Source organism: Sorghum bicolor, chromosome 5, assembly GCF_000003195.3.
Source record: "Sorghum bicolor cultivar BTx623 chromosome 5, Sorghum_bicolor_NCBIv3, whole genome shotgun sequence".
In the NCBI taxonomy this organism is placed as follows: domain Eukaryota; kingdom Viridiplantae; phylum Streptophyta; class Magnoliopsida; order Poales; family Poaceae; genus Sorghum; species Sorghum bicolor.
The window spans coordinates 56,003,281-56,012,420 of NC_012874.2; positions in this window are offsets into that span (position 1 = coordinate 56,003,281).

Sequence of the window (9,140 nt, forward strand, 5' to 3'; positions counted from 1 at the left end):
ATATGTTAAAACATTATCTGATTCTTATATCAATATCCAATCAAAAACTGTTACCGTTGCACATTGAATACCAAATTTATTTAAAAAATTACCAATAGCTTTGTTCTGGCGGTTGTCATTGACCACCGCATGTAGAAATAGCTCTATACAGGCGGTGGTCAATGACAACCGCCTGTACAAAGATTTTTGTAATTTTTTTTATTATTTTTGTTTTCTATATTTTTGGTAACTGTTTTTTATTGCATATTGATATTATAATATAATAATATTTTAACATAATTATTTATATATTCTATATTTGTAACATAATTATATTGTTTATATATTATTTGTATAATGATATTATAATATAATTATATTGTTTCACACCTATATATTATTTTTATATTATTTTAAATTTCAAATGCATATTGCATATTGTATGAAAGGTAGAGCTTGATGAGCTCTAACTCATCTGTATTCAAAACGTTTTCATTTGAGGTCTTGTAGTGCCTAGTTCGACCTAGTTTGACCTAGCCAAATTTTAAAAGTTCTGATTTCCACAGCTACACGTTTTCAAAACCCGAGACGTCCCCAACTCGAAAAGTCATGAATACAAAGTTTGTTCCACTCATCAAGATATACATTTCATACATAGGATATTTTTGTATTTGACAAAGCATTTCAAAAGTGTAGTTCTAAATCCACAAGTCTCACGTATAGTTTCATAAAGTTTGTGTGAGATTAAACACTTTGTGACTAGAGTTTACCAATCCTTTCCCAAATGCCAAAATATCCTATGTATGCAATGTGTATCTTGAGGAGCTCTAACACCCATGTATTCAAAAGTTTTTCATTTGAGGTCATTTAGTGCCAAGTTTGACCTAGTTTGACCAAGTCAAATCTTGGATTTTTTCTGAAAAGTCACTTTGACCGGACCCTTGGTAGTCTCAGATACAAAAGTCATGAATACAAAGTTTGTCCAGCTCATCAAGATACACATTGTGTGTAAGGGTCAACTTATCATCTGAGAGAGTTTGGACCACTCAAATTTTGAAATTTCAAATTTCCACAGCTACACACACGTTTTCGAAACTCGAGACGTCCCCAACTCGAAAAGTCATGAATAGAAAGTTTGTTCCACTCATCAAGATATACATTTCATACATAGAACATTTTTGCATTAGACAAAGCGTTACAAAAGTGTAGTTCTAAATCCACAAATCTCACATATAGTTTCATAAAGTTTGTGTGCGATTCACATACATGTCATACCAGAGTTTACATGATGAATCACAGATACAATCTAGGCCGCTACTATTCTTCCTTGTCCATCTGGGCGCACCCATGGCAAAGAACTCTCTGGGATGCTTCGCTCAACATTTTTTATCTTCATAGGATGGTCCACAAAGAGGGACATATCACTGAACTGGTTAAAATCCTCCAGATCCGATACACCGTCAACTCCAACTGCTTGTTGCTTTCTTGGAAAAACTACATGCTTCGGTTTGTCGGTACTTTTCTTCTCATTCTTAGAAAGGATCTGTTCAGCATAGAAAACCTGTGCAGCACGATTAGCAAGGATCCACGGGTCATCTTTATATCCCACCTTACTTATATCAAGAACTATAACCCCATAATTATCCACTGTGACATGTTTATCTTCAACCCATTGACATCGAAACACAGGGATCTGAAATGTACCATAGTCTAGTTCCCATATGTCCTCGATGAAGCCAAAGTATGTAATAATATCACCAATTTTGTCATCTATGGCCTCGTATCGAACACCACTATTTTGTGTCATGCTCTTTTGGTCCTTGGACTTCGTATGAAATGTGAATCCACTTATATCATAGGTTTGCCATGTTATGACTTGGCATGATGGTCCAGATGCCAAAGCCTTGATGGTTTGTTTCTCAAGTGTTTCCCCATATGGAATGTCCTGCTCCCGTAGCCATATGTACAACTGTTTCTTGTGTTCATTCATTACCCAATCCTCTGTTTGCCAAGGATTATGTTCTCGAAGCTCATTCATGTGTTGTTCAATCAAATGCTCCATTATCGAGAGCTGATGTAAGATGTTGTTATGTGCCTCAAGTACTGTATTGTAATCTGGTGGGATGAATGATTTCCGTCCAATCCTCCCACATCCATGTAGCCTACCCTCATGTCTTGACGGAGGCAAACCTATTGCAACCTGGTCTTTTAGGACATTATTGCAGAATGGTTCTTCGGACTCAATCGCCTCTTCGGTACAATACCCCTCTATCATGGACGCCTCAGGACAAGCACGAGTTGATACATATCCATTTAGTATTGACATAAAACGCTCGTACGTCCACATTTCATGTAGGTACATGGGACCCAGTGCCTTTATTTGTGGAACCAAGTGCACCACAAGGTGCACCATGATATCAAAGAATGATGGGGGGAACACATCTCAAACTGTGACATTGTTTCCACTGCGAATTCCTGAAGGGATTCTAACTCATCACGGTCAATTACCTTTTGTGTGATTTTGTTGAAAAAGTAGCACAATCATGTGACTGCCATCTTTAAGAATACTGGATTTATAGCCCTTATTGCAATAGGGAGGAAAGTAGTCAGCATGACATGACAATCATGTGAGTTGTAGTTGGTGAGTGCCAGGTCTTTCATTGACACAAAACTCAGTATGCTAGAGCAGAATCTAGATGGGACTTTCAATTTCTTCAACCACTCACACATCGCATGTTTCTCATCAATGTTGCGGTTGTAGCTTGCTGCTGGGAGATGGTACTTCCAATTTTCTTGAACAATAGGATGAAGCTCTTTTTTTATGCCTAACTGCACCATGTCAAAGCGTGAATTGAGTCCTTCCTTTGTCTTGGTCTTGATGTCTAGCAATGTGCCAATTAGACTTTCGAACACATTCTTCTGGATGTGCATACCATCGATCGCGTGTCATACATCCAAGTCTTTCCAGTATGGCAAATACTCGAAGAAAATAGACTTTTTCTTGAATGTTGCCCCTGGAGTTGATTTGACATCCTTTCTTAATTTTCCATCCTTTGTCTTATTTCCAAACACAAATTTAATGTTGCTCACTATTTTGAAAACTCTATGGCCTTTGCTATTACCTAATGGTGCATCTGAGTCCCTTTCATCATTATAGTCAAAGTACTTATCCATCTTTTTCAGACGGTACTTGTGTCCTTTCGATAAGAAGCGTCTGTGCCTCATGTACACTATCTTCTTAGATGCATTAAGGGACACATAATAGGTTCCATCTATGCACACCACGCAACCAACCTTTCCCTTGAATTGCCCTGATAAAATAAAGAGAGCAGGGTAATCGTTGATAGTAACAAAAATAGTTGCTCTTAGCGTGAATGAATCTTTGCGATACTCATCCAACATTTGAACACCTTTTTCCCATAACATTTTCATCTCCTCCATCAATGGCTCCAAGAAAACATCCATGTCAACTCCAGGTTGGACTGGTCCAGAGATAAGTAAGGTTAGCAAAAGGTATTTTCGCTTCTGCATCAACCATGGAGGGAGGTTTTAGATGGTGAGAATCACCGGCCATGTGCTATGCTTGCTGCTCCTCTCAGCAAATGGATTCATTCCATCTGTACATAGTGCGAACCTAACATTCCTTGGTTCGCTGGCAAAGTCTCGGTGGTTGTCATTGAAATCTTGCCACTGCTTTCCATCGGCTGGATGGCGAAGGTTGACATCATTTTTGTGCTCATCAGAAGCATGCCAACTCATAAGTTTTGCATCCTCAGGGTTAGCAAACAAACTCCTCAGTCGATCTACCACTGGAAGGTACCATATCACTAAAGCAGGAATCTTTTTCTGCACATAATAGTCAACCTCTTCTTTATCTTTGTTCATGGGATTTGAGCTCTGTTGGGTGTTCTTTTGTGCCTTCTTTCGCTTCTTCCCTGCTTTACACATGGAGGTAGCACAATCCTCTCGATAGTCTTTGATTGTCTTGTACCGACTTGCACCACACTTTGGACAACTATTCAAGTCCTTGTAATCATCACCTCGGTACAAGATACAATGATTTCTACACGCATGGATCTTCTCAACACCCATAGTCAGCGGACTGATCAGCTTCTTTGCATAGTACGTGTTAGCAGGCACTTTGTTCTCCTTTGGAAGCATATCGCCGATAATACTTAAGAACGCATCGAATCCAGCATCAGACAAACCATACCTGGCTTTTTCCATCAACAGTTTTAGCACAGCTCGCAACGTTGTGTACTCTTTGGTACAACCTTTAGACTCATCATACAAAGGCTCTTCTGCCGCCTTCTTCAAGGCCTCCATCCCTTTCATTAATAACATTGATGGTTCAGTATGACGATGCAACATTGCCTCCATGAATTCTGCATCATCCGCAGCCGTATCATTTGGTAAGACATGAGTTCTTGCACCATCATTTCCCCGAGCAAATCCACCAGCGGTAACATTTGGCACAACATGTTCACTCTCGGGTGGGTCATGGAAAAACTGATCAGCAGTCATGCCTGGACCATCGGTGTCGATGTGTGTTGGGTTCCCAACTGTATAAGGCACTGAGCTACCCTCTCCATGCTTTGTCCAAATCAAGTAATCCTTCATAAATCCTCGGCAGACTAGATGAGAAATGATTACTTCAGTATCTTCAAATAGAATAATATTTCTGCAGTCGTATCATGGACAATATATATGCTTCGTCTTTGTTCTCAAAGCATGGTTCTTAGCGGCATCAACAAACCTATGCACCTCGGGTATATATGATGGATCTAGTCTTGATAAGTTATACATCCATAAGGACCTCTCCATCATGACCTATTGAAAAGTTAGTAAATTAATTGAAATATTGTCTAGGAATATTTGTTATTAAAAATAAAAGAACACCTAACAATTAAATCAAATTGAAAAAGGAAACATAGAAATGGTGAGAGGAGAGGCAACATCTTAAGCAACCTCATACATGAAAAATGCTTATATATTTCTCTCTTCCCAAGCATGGAAACACCATTCATGGAAACTACTACATATATATTTCTTGGATTCACAAATTAGAGAAGGAAACATAAAAAAGAAGAGAGGAGAGACATCATATATCCATCTTAAGCAACCTTATTTGAGAAAATATAGACCATACGTAGCTATTCTACTCTCTCCCTCTCATGGTGAAACCCTAGATCCAAACAGTAGCTCAATTTGAGCAAGAGGGCACAAAAAGAGGCATTAGAGGCATCAACTAACCTTTCTTAGCCACCTCCTTCCAAGAAATGAAGATCAAAACCTTCCCCTTGTATTTTGACCTGTTGAAAAGTTAGTAAATTAACTGAAATATTGTCTAGGAATATTTGTTATCAAAAATAAAAGAACACCTAACAATTAAATCAAATTGAAAAAGTAAAACAAGTATCAAAAATAAAGACAAAACCCTAAATATATATCTTTATATCACTAAAATAAATTTGACAAGGTACAAAAACACTGTTGATTGAAACTAAATATATTATATCACTAAAAAAATTGAGAAGGAAACATGGAAATGGTGAGAGGAGAGGCAACATCTGAAGCAACCTCGTATATAAAAAATGCTTATCGCATAACTAAATCAAATTTACATAAAAAATAACATCCTAAGAAAACTTATCTTTCTCTCTCTTCCCAAGCATGGAAACACCATTCATGGAAACTACTACATATATATTTCTTGGATTCACAAATTAGAGAAGGAAAGATAAAAAAAGAAGAGAGGAGAGACATCATATATCTATCTTAAGAAACCTTATTTGAGCAAAATAGACCATACCTAGCTATTCTACTCTCTCCCTATCATGGTGAAACCCTAGATCCAAAAAGTAGCTCCAATTGAGCAAGAGGGCACAAAAAGAGGCATTAGAGGCATCAACTAACCTTTCTTAGCCACCTCCTTCCAAGAAATGAAGATCAAAACCTCCCCCCTTGTATTTTGAAAAATCTGGACCTCCAAGATGGGCTGCAATGGAAGGTGGCTGCGAGCTACAATTCTGTCCGAGGAGGAAGAAGGGGCTGGTGGTATTTATAGGAAGATAAATCACAGGTGGTTTGTTATGTGAACCGCCTGTGTAAGCAGTTCACATAACTGAACCGCCTGTGTAAATGGTACATTTACACAGGCGGTCTCATGTTATGTGAACCGCCTGTATTAATAGATTTACACAGGCGGTTCACATAACATGACCGTCTGTGTAAATGTACCATTTACACAGGCGGTTTTATTACAATAACCGCATGTACTGAGCCTTTTATACATGCGGTTTTCGATTCTGGCCATACAATTTTATAACACAGGCGCGTTATAATTAAAACCGCCTGTGCAAATGTTTTACCCCCGCCGGCTTAGAACAGTGTAAATCGCAACACAGATCATGTAAACGTGCATACAGGTTTCCATATGAGTGCACATGAGTTGCATTGCATCAGCATGCATGTGTTAGGTCTGAGAAATTAATAAACTAATTTGTGATTATGAGAGGGAAAGAAGCTAGCAAAAGAAAGCTTTGCCAGCTATAAGCTAAGGTTGCAAACTTGAGAGAAAAACGAAGCTGCCAAGTGGCGATCTTTTTGTTGACAGGAATGAGTGCTTCAAGCGCACTGCCATAAACTCCACAGTCTACACTATAGAATGGTACGATCATGGAGATCACAAATATAATCAAACGGAGATCAGTAATATATGTTGCTGTGATCGAAGATGATAGAGATATATTAGAGGAAACCTGGCCTCACTTGATTAGCTGCAAGCAGTCAGGTGAAGGGCAACTCGACAGAACTGATCTAATGAATGGCAGCGGCGGAATTCTGCAACTGCAATGGAGCTCAGACAATGAATGATGCACTTGCCAATTGATACTTGGGAGCAGTAGTGTGCGAGATTGAGGAGCGACAGGGCACTTATGGTGTGTTGGTTTACAGAGTCACCTTATGCTTTATGAGGTGGTACATGCATCATGAGTTTATTCCATTAATTTTGGTAGAATCAACACATTTCTCATATATAGTAATTATTAGCTTGTGCGGAATAGGATGGTGATGGATCAATTCATTCCATTTCACAAACCAAATATAAAAAGTGAGGAGTAAAAAGATGATAAATCATCTTATTCCTCAAACCAAACACACCCTCGTTATCTAGTCAGGAGAGAGGTTGATCCGACGGTGGGATAGAAAATGCGGCTTGGAGTTAGGCCAGTCTCAATGCATGTTTTATGGGAGTGTCATGCATATTAAATGGGGTGTCACATAAGTAAAATTGCTGACTTGGCAAGGTCATTAAATGAAGGAGTTTCATCAGATAAGAGAGGAGTTTCATCCCCATGAAACTCATATGGCTCGGTTACCTAGTTTATAGTCTTGGTAATTATGTCATGAAACTATACATTGACACTAGCCTTAGGGCACTCAAAATACAGACTCTATCATGGAGTCTAAAGTTATTTATTACCTCAAACAATGTGGACTTGGAGTCTAAATAAGACTTGGAGTCTTATTTTTTCTACCTCTTTCTTCAATAAATAGGGTGTCACATCAGCAAAATATCATAAATAATATGTAATTAATTGTCTTAGACTCTATGATAGAGTCTTGCATTGGGAATGCCCTTATAACCACTGAAAATGACGTTTGGCTTTACCGATGACTAAAATTGATAGCAAGGATAACGATGATGGAAATTGATAGCAAGGAGAAAGTGGCAGCTGGTTCTCGTTGGTGCATTCTTGCTATGCATGCATGTGGATATCACGTGCAAGGAGTAAGGCCAAAAGCAAATAAAATAAAACAAACAATTTGAGTTGGAAATGTTAGTGGCAAGATAACCCAAAGTGACAGTGCTGAGATGACAAAGATTAGAATAATGATATATTTGACTTTATAGATAATCTTGGCTAGAAAATAAGGTTTACGTATTTTGTCTGAGGTTTGCACAAAATAATGCGCACACAAGAAAAAATATATTCTCATCCCTTGTACCTTTACAAAAAAAGTAAAAACACAAGACCTCAACTAGAATATAGAGATGACTACATACTAAAAAATACAGTATAAATTAAACACAGTTTTATCAAATGCAACTTCTCCTTCCAAAACCACCAAACACCAAGACACTGCGTACGTACGGTGACTCAGATTATATTGCATATTAGCTTAATGCTAATGCAAACTACCAATCAAACACTAAGCAGCTATCGTCTCGGTTGAATCACCAAAGCCCTACAAACCGTGGCAATGTTATTACATTCTGCAACCTTTTAAGAGCTGTGAGTGTTCAATGTCATGCATGTCAAACAGTACCAGTGTACAGACTGGAACTGAAATCGTCTTGCTCTTGATCAACAACCTGTAACCTTATTAAGAAATTTGAACCTAGCACCTTTAGACTATATGCTCCTCAACAATAGTAAACTTCACCGATACAGCCCAGTATATATGCTCCATATCAACTGGCAGTTTGTTAAAACAAGCTCCTAAGGCACAAACAATATCTTCAAAAGCATCATCTTTGGCAACAAATGACCACCAGAAAGCCATGCAAATTGAGGCATCAAGTTATTGACGCCACAACCTTTTGCGTCAAACAAAATTTCAGTGCCTCAATGGATCGGACATATGTTTAAGGATGCTGTTTAGAACTCTAGCACCACTAAGACTAAGAAAGGATCCTTGGACAGTACACCTATCTTCCACTTGCGGCAACAATATATACACAAGTTCAACATCTACTTTGAACAGCTAACATAAACAACCAAAAAATGACCCTCTTGTCAGGCTTCTGATGTAGAACTGAATCAGCATTCATTTTGCAATGTTTACATCATCAATATTTAAGCTCCAAACTTGCAGCAACCTTTTGAGCATAAAGAAAAAGTACTGCCCAAGCTTTACGTAATTCATACTCTAAATCTCTATCTTCATTGAATTGGGACTCCCAAGATGAAATTTTCGTTATGAGCTGCACCAATGATAAATAAGATTAGTGTAGCTACATCGAAATCAGCAATACAAATCAAATTTAATAAAAGGAAGTTAAAACCCCAACCTCTTTAATCACATAATCATTCTCATGCTCGATAAGACAGCGCACACACAGAAATTCTCTCAACGTGTCATGCTTTGGTAAT